A 14,558-nucleotide genomic window follows, 5' to 3' on the forward strand; every position below is an offset into this window, starting at 1 on the left:
TGTAGTCATGGCTCTATGTAGTACTGTGGAATAGAGTTCCATGTAGTCATGGCTCTATGTAGTACTGTGGAATAGAGTTCCATGTAGTCATGGCTCTATGTAGTACTGTGGAATAGAGTTCCATGTAGTCATGGCTCTATGTAGTACTGTGGAATAGAGTTCCATGTAGTCATGGCTCTATGTAGTACTGTGGAATAGAGTTCCATGTAGTCATGGCTCTATGTAGTACTGTGGAATAGAGTTCCATGTAGTCATGGCTCTATGTAGTACTGTGGAATAGAGTTCCATGTAGTCATGGCTCTATGTAGTACTGTGCGGCTCCCAGAATCTGTTCTGGACTTGGAGACTGTGAAGAGACCCCTGGTGGCATGTCTTGTGGGGTATTCATGTAGAAGTGTTGAGAAACATATTATATTAACAATTATTAACAATAATAGGGTGTTTCAAAATGACCCCATCTACTATTTACCATTCATTTCTGTTGGGCCCTAATCCAAAACAAACTCCAAATGCAGTTTGTAGAGTTACAAGTCATTGAATAATAATTCGATTAAATAATTAAATGAAATAATAATTTGATTATAGGACCAAACACTACACTTTTGACTACTTTATTAATACATTGTACGTGCAGGTGTCCAAATGACACCTTCAAATGAGGGGATTAGATGCATAAAGTGCTTTAATGTCTAAAACAGTAGAACAGATATATATGAAAATACCCTCCCAATAAAGTGCTTTAATGTCTAAAACAGTAGAACAGATATATATGAAAATACCCTCCCAATAAAGTGCTTTAATGTCTAAAACAGTAGAACAGATATATATGAAAATACCCTCCCAATAAAGTGCTTTAATGTCTAAAACAGTAGAACAGATATATATGAAAATACCCTCCCAATAAAGTGCTTTAATGTCTAAAACAGTAGAACAGATATATATGAAAATACCCTCCCAATAAAGTGCTTTAATGTCTAAAACAGTAGAACAGATATATATGAAAATACCCTCCCAATAAAGTGCTTTAATGTCTAAAACAGTAGAACAGATATATATGAAAATACCCTCCCAATAAAGTGCTTTAATGTCTAAAACAGTAGAACAGATATATATGAAAATACCCTCCCAATAAAGTGCTTTAATGTCTAAAACAGTAGAACAGATATATATGAAAATACCCTCCCAATAAAGTGCTTTAATGTCTAAAACAGTAGAACAGATATATATGAAAATACCCTCCCAATAAAGTGCCATAATATCTAAAACAGTAGAACAGATATATATGAAAATACCCTCCCAATAAAGTGCCATAATATCTAAAACAGTAGAACAGATATATATGAAAATACCCTCCCAATAAAGTGCCATAATATCTAAAACAGTAGAACAGATATATATGAAAATACCCTCCCAATAAAGTGCCATAATATCTAAAACAGTAGAACAGATATATATGAAAATACCCTCCCAATAAAGTGCCATAATATCTAAAACAGTAGAACAGATATATATGAAAATACCCTCCCAATAAAGTGCCATAATATCTAAAACAGTAGAACAGATATATATGAAAATACCCTCCCAATAAAGTGCCATAATATCTAAAACAGTAGAACAGATATATATGAAAATACCCTCCCAATAAAGTGCCATAATATCTAAAACAGTAGAACAGATATATATGAAAATACCCTCCCAATAAAGTGCTTTAATGTCTAAAACAGTAGAACAGATATATATGAAAATACCCTCCCAATAAAGTGCTTTAATGTCTAAAACAGTAGAACAGATATATATGAAAATACCCTCCCAATAAAGTGCTTTAATGTCTAAAACAGTAGAACAGATATATATGAAAATACCCTCCCAATAAAGTGCTTTAATGTCTAAAACAGTAGAACAGATATATATGAAAATACCCTCCCAATAAAGTGCCATAATATCTAAAACAGTAGAACAGATATATATGAAAATACCCTCCCAATAAAGTGCCATAATATCTAAAACAGTAGAACAGATATATATGAAAATACCCTCCCAATAAAGTGATATTAGGTACTGTTACCTCATAAAACGTTTGATCTCAAAATCTCCAAAAGGCTGGAGATTAGAGACAAATTCAAAGTTTTTCCTTCTCTGAAGTTGTTCTTGAGGGGAGTGTAGATCCGGATTACACAAGATAAACAAGTGTCAAATGTGTCTTGAATTTCTAGTTTCTAGCCGACTGCGCTAAAGTGTCAAATAGGCCACACGTCACACAATATTGCACGACGTTAGCCTTATGCTATCAACCCTCAAGAACAACTTCACGTACAATATGTGACAGAGAAAAGAAAGGTAAGCAGAACTAAATGTGAGCTGCAAATGGAAGAAAACGAACACTAAAATGACACTTATAAATACATGTATGTGGGTATTACTGACTGCGGCTTCAAATAGTGGCTAATATTTAACATGATACAAAATGTAAAATAAAATGGAGAAAAGCCCAGGAATATAATTAAAACATTGTAGAGCATGCATGAACTCAGCAGGTTCAGCAAATTATTAGGGCACACACAATGAAAAGTTTAAATAATGGCACAGCTATTTATAGCTGACTTTACTGTGTTAAAGGGGCCGCAATGCATGTCACGTTGATATCATTTTCAGTTCGCTTCTATAAGGCTAGTTTCTCATTTGTCTCCAGGCATCATAAGGAAAAATCGTCTAAAGCAATTCCCTCGTGTGTTTACAATCCCCTTCTCCAAACGGATTACCTAGCTCTTATCAATAGCTCTTGTCAATTCATAAATTACAATGCATGTAGAGAGCTGTTAGTGATATCAAAAACCGGCAGTTCGCTCGACCTTATTCATTGGTTATCTTGTTCGTAACGGTGGTGGAATTATGAGGGAATTAAGTCAAGGTCAGAATATGGCATATCTGTACACACCGTAATTTATTCAATCTCAACCCAAAATGAATAGCGGGTGATATAATAACAGCGTGTTATTCTCATACTTATGTTCAGTCAAAATATGCATAGAGAGAGAGAAAAGCGCCTCCAAAAAAAAAGGGAATCCCGTACCATTTTAAGCATTTCTTAACTAGGGTTGGAGTCGGCCCCAAACTGAAGCTTCAAACTGGACAAATGAAGTTCTTTCACATCATATCAAAAGGAAAGTCCTTTCATTATTCAGCTTTTAAATCCAAAACATCTTAAATCAACATTCTGTTTTTCAAATTAGTTTTTTTTCGTGATGTGTAGATTGATCGTTTGATTGTATTCTCTGAAATAATCACTCTTCTATCCGTAAGTAACATGATGTCAAATTACGGATGTATTATACATATTCTGAGGACGTGAGCAAAAAAAAAGTAAAGGTATTTTTGAAAAAGGTTTATTCTTGAGAAATAACAAGGTCACAACCCGACATAAAGGCCTGAACACAGCAGGATGACAGGCCACCTCAGGGCCTTAGGGGATCTGGCTCGTCCTACCGTACCGCATTGCCTGTCCAAATAAAATATTTTTAATATTGGATCATTTATTTGACACGCCGACAGAAGGACGCGTCAATCTCAGGTAAAGTATCCTAGCGAGCGAAACAGCCTCGCGATGTCTCTGTCTGCATAGACCGTGTATCTAATGCTGTCTGGACAAGAGGAATATGGCATGTCATACTTTTTCTGGCCAGACAGCATCAGATACACGGGCTACATATAGTGAGACAGAGGGGCGCTGTTTCGCTCGCTAGTTTCAGCAGAGAGGAAGAGGCAAAGCGAGATGGCTCACTCTCTCCAAAATCTGTCCTGAAAAGCCCAATGCGTTTCTATTGGCATAATGTGCAGACCTAAGCTTGTCGCCTGCCTTCCTGCCCGTTGGGACAACGACTCACATTGGTGACAACGTTGGTTTTAAAAGTAGGGGGGGGGCATCATTATTTTTTTAAATTATTATCCAGTCGGATAAACACTCCAAACAGCCTACCAGAATGCTCGGAGGCGCCCACATGGTCCTAAAGCACACCTTTGCCTCGTTGTGTATCGCATTCCAATGATAAAACTGGGGGGTACAAAAATGCAATTTCAGAATGTGGTGGGGACATGTTCCCCCTGCCCCCCTTTAAAGAGACCATCCCATCAGCTCTTCAGAATCCACTCAGCTCTCCAGAATCCACTCAGCTCTCCAGATGTAAGGGTTTTCGTCTTCTGACGAAGAGGAGTAGTATTGAAGGATCGGAGGACCAAAACGCAGCGTGGTAAGGGTTCATGTTTTTTAATGACTAACGAACAGACACTAACACGGGGAAAAAAAACAACCCACAACTCAAAAGTGAAAACAGGTTGCCTAAGTATGATTCTATATCATGGACAACAATTGACAGCTGCCTCTGATAGAGAACCATACCAGGCCGAACACAGAAAATCCCAAATTATAGAAAAAAGAACATAGACAACCCACCCCAACTCACGCCCTGACCAAACTAAAACAAAGACATCACAAAGGAACTAAGGTCAGAACGTGACAGTTGAACAGGTTTCAGAATGGTTCCCTGTCTCCCCGTTAATTATTTTACCTTCATTGTTTCACTGTTTGAATTGTTTTCCCTTTGATTGTTAATTTTTTTATCAAAACCCTTTTACATATGCAACCAGAAGGCATAGTGCATATCTGTTAATCCATGTCATTTGGTTACATTAATTACTGTTAATGCGTGCATTACAGTCATCTACCGTTCTCATTCGCAGAGTGGAAACGTGGTTTGCTGTGTTCACAACCTGCGGCCTCTTGTGAGAAACAAGTTTTGGTTTATTTCATAAACATCCATTAGGAGTTTTGACAAAATGTTTTATTGTCTTAAGTTTGGAGTGCTCCGTGTGAGCAATGAGCATGTTTGGGGTTTCTCTGTGCTGATTAGGTTGAGGGAATTCAAGCTCCAACGTAACCATATGGCAAAGGCTGGTGTTCTTGCATTAGTTGAATTTTAACTTTTAGATTTGTATAATTTTAATGCAGATTTTTATGATTAATTACCGGTGATATTTTTTATTTTTTTTACAAAAACATTATTATTGAAATGAAAAGGTTCCATGAAAATGCGCATCTAAAAATAATCAGAACTGGCACGCAGTTAAATAGAAATCTTAGGATAAATGTTAAGCTTCCCCATACTTCAAACTCACGAGCTGCCTGTGGTTTTTATTATAAAACCCATTAACAAAACGCAGACCCGCCTGTAGAAATCAAACGCTCGTCCAACTGATTCATTTTGGCGCCGGCCCTGGGGCACCTGTTGCATATTTACGTCAATGTTGGATATTTCCTGTCGTTTGGTTGCTATAGTAACGTTTCATATGGAATCCGTCCCACCTGTTTTCAGACGGTACCTTTTGATCTCAATTAAAAACTGTCAATGATGTTTCTTAAATATTCATGTCTACCGTTACATAGACTCCTGTTACCAAAACCCACCTATTATAGTGAGGTATCAAGCCTAAAATTCTCAGCCATAAAGCCCTTAACAAGAGGAAAACCTCAAATATCCATCACCACCTCCCTATCATACGATCCAATTAAACAGAGGTGTTGGCTTAAAGCTAGAGTCCTTAATTAAAACAATAACAAAACAATTACCTCACCTCCCTATCATACGATCCAATTAAACAGAGGTGTTGGCTTAAAGCTAGAGTCCTTAATTAAAACAATAACAAAACAATTACCTCACCTCCCTATCATACGATCCAATTAAACAGAGGTGTTGGCTTAAAGCTAGAGTCCTTAATTAAAACAATAACAAAACAATTACCTCACCTCCCTATCATACGATCCAATTAAACAGAGGTGTTGGGTTGAAGCTAGAGTCCTTAATTAAAACAATAACAAAACAATTACCTCACCTCCCTATCATACGATCCAATTAAACAGAGGTGTTGGCTTAAAGCTAGAGTCCTTAATTAAAACAATAACAAAACAATTACCTCACCTCCCTATCATACGATCCAATTAAACAGAGGTGTTGGCTTAAAGCTAGAGTCCTTAATTAAAACAATAACAAAACAATTACCTCACCTCCCTATCATACGATCCAATTAAACAGAGGTGTTGGCTTAAAGCTAGAGTCCTTAATTAAAACAATAACAAAACAATTACCTCACCTCCCTATCATACGATCCAATTAAACAGAGGTGTTGGGTTGAAGCTAGAGTCCTTAATTAAAACAATAACAAAACAATTACCTCACCTCCCTATCATAGGATCCAATTAAACAGAGGTGTTGGCTTGAAGCTAGAGTCCTTAATTAAAACAATAACAAAACAATTACCTCACCTCCCTATCTTAGGATCCAATTAAACAGAGGTGTTGGCTTGAAGCTAGAGTCCTTAATTAAAACAATAACAAAACAATTACCTCACCTCCCTATCATACGATCCAATTAAACAGAGGTGTTTTCTTAAAGCTAGAGTCCTTAATTAAAACAATAACAAAACAATTACCTCACCTCTGTTTTTGGATCAAATAAATAAATAAATAAAAGCTGAGGTTATGGGCCTGGAGAAATGTAACCACTCTGAAATTTATAGACAGAGTTGTGGATGCAAGGGCTAAGCAACCATGAGGTCCTTTGAAGCTTAGTTGGTAGAACATCGCTCTTTTAATGCCAGGATAGTGGTTTTGATTCCCGGGACCACTAATATGTCAAATGAATGCACGCATGACTTTAAGTTGCTTTGGATAATTAATTTAATAAAATATAATGGAGGTAACAACTAAAGATTCTAAATTATTATTTTTTTAAATTGTAATTTAGCAGACGCTCTTATCCATAGCGGAATTAGGGTTAGCTTTAACACTAGAAAAGCCGGGCCTCAATGGAGCCCCCTTTGAGCCAATGAAGAGTAATTTTGACTCAAACATTCTACCAGTCTAATAAATGCATTTCATATCGGGAAAATAACCCTTTAGGTTGGGTTTATGAAGGTCCTGGGTACCATCAGAATACGAAAAAACAGAATTATTTCATAAATGTATTTTACTGTAGACTATCTGTTGCCTTCTGCAATGGAGCGTGTGGGACAGTGGTTATTCACTTTAATAATGTTTACATATCTGGCATTACTCATCTCATATATATGTACTGTTCTCTATACTACTCTACTGTATCTTAGTCTATGTATTACTCATCTCATATATACAGTGCCTTGCGAAAGTATTCGGCCCCCTTGAACTTTGCGACCTTTTGCCACATTTCAGGCTTCAAACATAAAGATATAAAACTGTATTTTTTTGTGAAGAATCAACAACAAGTGGGACACAATCATGAAGTGGAACGACATTTATTGGATATTTCAAACTTTTTTAACAAATCAAAAACTGAAAAATTGGGCGTGCAAAATTATTCAGCCCCTTAAGTTAATACTTTGTAGCGCCACCTTTTGCTGCTATTACAGCTGTAAGTCGCTTGGGGTATGTCTCTATCAGTTTTGCACATCGAGAGACTGACATTTGGTGGTCTGCTTGAAACATGTAGGTATTACAGACAGGGTCAGGGAGATGAGGAGACAGCCTATAGGGAGGAGGTCAGAGACCTGGCAGTGTGGTGCAAGGACAACAACCTCTCCCTCAACGTTAGCAAGACAAAGGATCTGATCGTGTACTACAGGAAATGGAGGGCTGAGCACACCCCCATCCACGAGGCTTTATTAATGGAGTGGATCGTGAGCTTCAAGTTGATCGGTGTCCACATCACTAAGGAATTAACATGGTCCACACACACCAACACAGTGGTGAGGAAGGCACGACAAGGCCGTTTCCGCCTCAGGAGGCTGAAAAGATTTGGCATAGGCCTTCAGATCCTCAAAATACCAAGCGGTACCAATGCATCAAGTCTGGAACCAACTGGACCCTGAACAGCTTCTTCCCTTCTACCACCAAGCCATAAGCATAGCACTCCATGTGTCCCTGCTAGCTGTTAGCCCTGCAGCAAAGCACATCACTCCATGTGTCCCTGCTAGCTGTTAGCCCTGCAGCAAAGCACAGCACTCCATGTGTCCCTGCTAGCTTTTAGCCCTGCAGTAATGCATAGCACTCCATGTGTCCCTGATAGCGGTTAACCCTGCAGTAAAGCATAGCACTCCATGTGTCCCTGCTAGCGGTTAGCCCTGCAGTGAAGCACAGCACTCCATGTGTCCCTGATAGTGGTTAGTCCCAGCTGACCTTAAATGGAGGATTATACATGGGGTGATGGCCACCAACAGGTATCTATCTGGTGGACCAGATGGGGAGGGGTGTCCGTTATGGGAAGGGGTGTCCGTTATGTGTCTGAGTCTGGTCCACCTGGATCTTAATGTTGGGGAGGGGTGTCCGTTATGGGGAGGGGTGCCCGTTATGTGTCTGAGTCTGGTCCACCTGGATCCTAGTGTTGGGGAGGGCTGTCAGTTCTGTGTCCAATGTCCCAGACTGGCAGGGCTGTTTACACTGTTAACCAGATGGTTCTCTGTATTTTTGGGGGAGGTCTTCTCTACCCACCTGTTGATTTCTGGACAGAAGTAGTATTCTGTCAATGTTCATTTAAAATCGTATCATTTGATCAAATCAAATTGTATTGTTCACACACATATTTAGCAGATGTTATTGCGGGTGTAAGTGAAATGTGACACCAATGCAATATGACACCAATCTCGTTTACAATTTTCAAAGCAACTTGATTGGAGGTACAAAACACACTCCTCACCTCCCATCATGAGCCGCCCAGCCGTCGAGCCATTATAGAGAACCACAAACCGGATTTGTAACTGGGTCATTATCAATTGCGTTTTCAGTGTATTTTCTGTGCCTCTCTAGCTCAAATTGTAGACGTCGAATTAAAACGAGATTATAGCGTCAATAAAATTACCATTGGACTTAAACATTTTTAGGTGCAACAGTTTTATTAAATGTATAATATATCGTTCTCACGTTTCCGTCCATTAAGAAACAACGATGTGTTACCTTTTTGTAGCATTTCTGACGATGAAAAAAAAAAGAAACCATATCTGTATCTAACCGGGTCAGCAACTACTTTATTCGGCAAAAACACAGCTGCTGTTAGCTAACGTTAGCTTGTTTGTCCAAATTCCAATAATCGATAAAATTGAAGACGGGATGATCTGTGTTGAATACAGGAAGAAAACAAACTGACGCTCGCTTTCTGGTCACGCGCCTCTATCAAAAAGTACACTTGGCTATCCACTCTATCCTCATTCTGAACAGGGCTACTTCTTCATTACACAAAGGAAAAACCTCAACCAATTTCTAAAGACTGGTGACATCCAGTGGAAGCGATAGGAACTGCAAGCATATTTCTATTATTTCTATCTTGACATAGAAATCTTGCCACAGTTTGGCTTCTTCATAACTGACTTCAGTGGGAAAATGCTCACCTTCAATGGCAGCTGGAAAAGTGTGCTCTAGTCAGATTAATCACACTTTCAACTGGCAGACAGCTTGCATGGCGTCGTGAAGGTGAGCGGTTCGCTGATGTCAACGTTGTGATATGGGCAGGCATAAGCTACAGACAACGAACACAATTGCATTTTATCGATGGAAAAATGAATGCACTGAGATACCGTAACAAGTTCCTGAGGCCCTGGGAGGTGACCAAGACACCAATGGTCACTCTGACAGAGCTCCAGAGTTCCTCTGTGGAGAACATTCCAGAAGGACAACCATCTCTGCAGCACTCCACCAATCAGGCCTTTATGGTACAGTGGCCAGATGGATGCCACTCCTCAAGAAAAAGCACATGACATCCCGCTTGGAGTTTGCCAAAAGGCACCTAAAGACTGTCAGACCATAAGAAACAAGATTCTCTGGTCTGATGAAACCAAGATTGAACTCTTTGGCCTGAATGCCAAGCGTCATGTCTGGAGGAACCTGGCACCATCCCTACGGTGAGGAATGATGGTGGCAGCATCATGATATTGGGATGTTTTTTTTACCAGCAGGGACTGGGAGACTAGTCAGGATCGAGGGAAAGATGAACGGGAAAAAATACAGAGAGATCTTTTATGAAAACCTGCTCCAGAGCACTCAGGACCTCAGACTGGGGTGAAGGTTCACCTTCCAACAGAAAAACGACACTAATCACATAGAAGACAACACAGGAGTGGCTTTGGGACAAGTCTCTGAATGTTCTTGAGCGGCCCAGCCAGAGCCCAGACTTGAACCTGAACTTCTCTGGAGAGACTTGAAAATACCTGTGCAGCGACGCAACCAACTAGCTTGAGAGGATCTGCAGAGAAGAAATGGGAGAAACTCCCCAAATACAGCTGTGCCAAGCTTGTAGCGTCATACCCAAGAAGACTCGAGGCTTTAACCTTTCTGATCTCCCCATCCCGGATCCGGGATCGTGAATACAGACTCAAGCTCATTACCATAACGCAACGTTAACTATTCATGAAAATCGCAAATGAAATGAAATAAATATGCTAGCTCTCAAGCTTAGCCTTTTGTTAACAACACTGTCATCTCAGATTTTCAAAATATGCTTCTCAACCATTGCAAAACAAGCATTTGTGTAACAGTATTGATGGCTAACGTAGCATTTAGCATTAGCATTCAGCTGGCAACATTTACACAAAAAAACAGAAAAGCATTCAAATAAAATCATTTACCTTTGAAGAACTTCAGATGTTTTCAATGAGGAGACTCTCAGATAGCAAATGTTCAGTTTTTCCTGAAAGATTATTTGTTTAGGACAAATCGCTCCGTTTTCTGCGTCACGTTTAGCTATGAAAAAACCCCTGTATCCAGGATTGTGTAAATCTATCAGCAAGCTCATTAGCATAACACAACGTTAACTATTTATGAAAATCGCAAATGAAATGAAATAAATATGCCATCTCTCAAGCTTAGCCTTTTGTAAACAACACTGTCATCTCAGATTTTCAAAATATGCTTCTCAACCATAGGAAAACAATCATTTGTGTAAAAGTAGCTAGCTAGCGTTAGCATTTCGCGTTAGCATTTAGCGTTAGCATTAGCGTTAGCATCCAGCACGCAACATTAACAAAAACATAAAAGCCTTCAAATAAAATCATTTACCTTTGAAGAACTTCTGATGTTTTCAATGAGGATACTCTCAGTTAGATAGCAGATGCTCAGTTTTTCCAAAAAGATTCCTTGTGTACTTACAGACAAAATCTTTGCAGATTCTGAAACTTCAGACTGTTTTCTTTCCAAAACTTTCCAAAATATGCATAGTCGAGCATCTTTTCGTGACAAAATATCGCGCTTAAAACGGGAACGTTTTTTATCCAAAAATGAAATAGCGCCCCTAGAGCTCTAACAGGTTAATCGCTGCCAAAGGTGCTTAAACTGAGTAAAGAGTCTGAGTACTTATGTAAATGTGATATTTCAGTTTTTGCTTTGTCATTATGGGGTATTGTGACGTCATTATGGGGTATTGTGATGTCATTATGGTGTATTGTGATGTCATTATGGGGTATTGTGATGTCATTATGGGGTACTGTGTGCAGATTGATCAGGGGGAAAAAAACATTTAATCCTTTTTAGAATAAGGCTGTAACGTAACAAAATGTGGAAAAAGTCAAGGGGTCTGAATACTTTCCAAATGCACTGTATATGAGTGACTGTTGGACACCTACTAACCTAAAAAAATATATATATATATATATTTTTCTCAATGACATGTAAATAAATAAGGAACTAGAGTCAGGCGCCACATTACTTCGAGACAAAACAGCTCAACCAAGCATGACGGTCTTGTAAGTTTAAAATTAAAGCTTTAATTGAATAATAAAAAAAACATGAAAAGGTATTGTAATGGGAGAATATAGTATAGTTAAACTACGGTGTGTGAAGAATGCAATAATTGACATTTTATGCGATATAAATCATATTATTGTAGGAGCATCTCCTCTAACAGTATGGATCTGGGGGTGTCCTAGCTAGGGTGTTCCAGCTAGGGTTTCCCAGCTAGCGTGTCCCAGCTAGGGTGTCTCAGCTAGCGTGTCCCAGCTAAGGTGTCCCAGATAAGACTAGGTTTAGTTTACAGGAGTATTTATGATCCTGCGCCCAGTGATTACTTTCCTCGTGTTAGGGATGAACACAATCTCAGCACCAGATCAGGTGTTGCTGATGTGTGCTTATACAGGTTCAAGAGTAATGCTGGGAAAGGTACTTTCTTGTATACTGGAGAACTCAGAATGGAATGAGTTGCCTCTGCCTATAAAAGCAACGTCCTCTCTGGGCAGCTTTAAAAATAAAGTAAAAATGTGTTTGATGTCCTCTGTGCCCATATGAATAACCCCTATGATGTAACTGGAATGATGAGATAGATGTTCTTTTTCTCTGTTTTTGATGAGATAGATGTTCTTCTTCTCTGTTTTTGATGAGATAGATGTTCTTCTTCTCTGTTTTTGATGAGATAGATGTTCTTCTTCTATGTTTTTGATGAGATAGATGTTCTTCTTCTCTGTTTTTGATGAGATAGATGTTCTTCTTCTCTGTTTTTGATGAGATAGATGTTCTTCTTCTCTGTTTTTGATGAGATAGATGTTCTTCTTCTCTGTTTTTGTTTTATTATTTCACTGCCATTCTGTGTTTAACTGTGTTCCATCTTGTCCAGCCATCTTGTCTCAAGAGGACCACAGTGGAAATAAGTCCCAGACTTTGTGTGTTGTCCTCGATGATATTATACATGTCCATGCATGGCTTTTTCAAGTTGTGTGTGTGCTTGTTTTTTTTAAATCGTCTAAATTAATAAACTAAACTAAACAACAACAAAAAAATCAGGGTGTTTGAAAAGATTTGAATCCTAAGCAACCTGCCTACACATTGTTTGAAGTACAATAGACCAACAATAGCTTCTGTAGTGGCTTAAATCTGTGTGCTGTAAAAATCTGTGTGCTGTAAATCTGTGTGCTGGTATAACATGGGTGCTGCTCATGTGAATTTCCTTTATTTTTAAGCTTCCGACCTTCTCACTTAAAACATTGTTTTTAGTTTGTAATTATTTTAATATTGCCAAATTACCTATCTGGAAAACCAGGGGTCTGTGGACATGCTCAAGGGTCTGTGGACATGTTCAGGGGTCTGTGGACATGTTCAGGGGTCTGTGGACATGTTCGGGGTCTGTGGACATGCTCAGGGGTCTGTGGACATGCTCAAGGGGTCTGTGGACATGTTCAAGTGTCTGTGGACATGTTCAGGGGTCTGTGGACATGTTCTGGGGTCTGTGGACATGTTCTGGGGTCTGTGGACATGCTCAGGGGTCTGTGGACATGTTCTGGGGTCTGTGGACATGTTCAGGGGTCTGTGGACATGCTCAGGGGTCTGTGGACATGCTCAGGGGTCTGTGGACATACTCAGGGGTCTGTGGACATGTTCAGGAGTCTGTGGACATGCTCAGGGGTCTGTGGACATGCTCAGGGGTCTGTGGACAAGACCGAGGGTTAAGTATTACCTATTACAGACTGGTGGGGAACATTAGGCTCTTCGTTGGTATGTAGGGCCTTCAGGGGGGTGATATGCTCTTTCAGTTACATATCTTATTTAACTGTTATTTACCTAGGGAAGCCAGTTAATAACACATTCTTATTTACAACGACAGCCTACCAGGGAACAGTGGGTTTAACTACCTTGTACAGGGGAAGATCGACAGATTTTGACCTTGTCAGCTCAGGGGATCTGTCCTAGCAACCATTTCAGGTTACTGGCACAACGCTTTAACCACTAGGCTACCTGCCGCCCCTCAATGAGGAGAGAGATCTGTTAACCATGTTTTATCTATTACTATTTTTTAGATTTTTTTTTTTACATTTGAGGACTGAATGGTGGAGTTATGAATTCAATAAAGGGAAGTTTAAAATTATAATTATAATCTCTGTCTCATTCTATGTCTCAATCTCAATCGCTACTCTCTCTCTCAGTCTCTTTCTTTGTCTCAATCTAAATCGCTACTCTCTCTCAGTCTCTTTCTTTGTCTCAATCTCAATCGCTACTCAATTCAATTCAATTCAATTCAATTCAAGGGCTTTATTGGCATGGGAAACATGTGTTAACATTGCCAAAGCAAGTGAGGTAGACAACATACAAAGTGAATCTCAAACGCTACTTTCTCTCTCTGTCTCTCTCTCTGTCTCTCTCTCTGTCTCTCTCTCTGTCTCTCTCTCTGTCTCAATCTCAATCGCTACTCTCTCTCTCTGTCTCTCCCTTTGTCTCATTCTATGTCTCAATCTCAATCGCTACTCTCTCTCTCTCTGTCTCATTCTATGTCTCAATCTCCGCTACTCTCTCTCTCTGTCTCATTCTTTGTCTCAATCTCAATCGCTACTCTCTCTCTGTCTCATTCTGTCTCAATCTCAATCGCTACTCTCTCTCTCTGTCTCATTCTTTGTCTCAATCTCAATTGCTACTCTCTCTCTGTCTCTCTCTCTGTCTCAATCGCTACTCTCTCTGTCTCTCTCTCTCTCTCTCTGTCTCTCTCTCTGTCTCTCTCTCTCTCTGTCTCTCTCTCTGTCTCTCTCTCTCTGTCTCTCTCTCTGTCTCTCTCTCTCTGTCTCTCTCTCTG

The sequence above is a fragment of the Oncorhynchus mykiss genome, chromosome 16 (genome assembly GCF_013265735.2).
Source record: "Oncorhynchus mykiss isolate Arlee chromosome 16, USDA_OmykA_1.1, whole genome shotgun sequence".
In the NCBI taxonomy this organism is placed as follows: domain Eukaryota; kingdom Metazoa; phylum Chordata; class Actinopteri; order Salmoniformes; family Salmonidae; genus Oncorhynchus; species Oncorhynchus mykiss.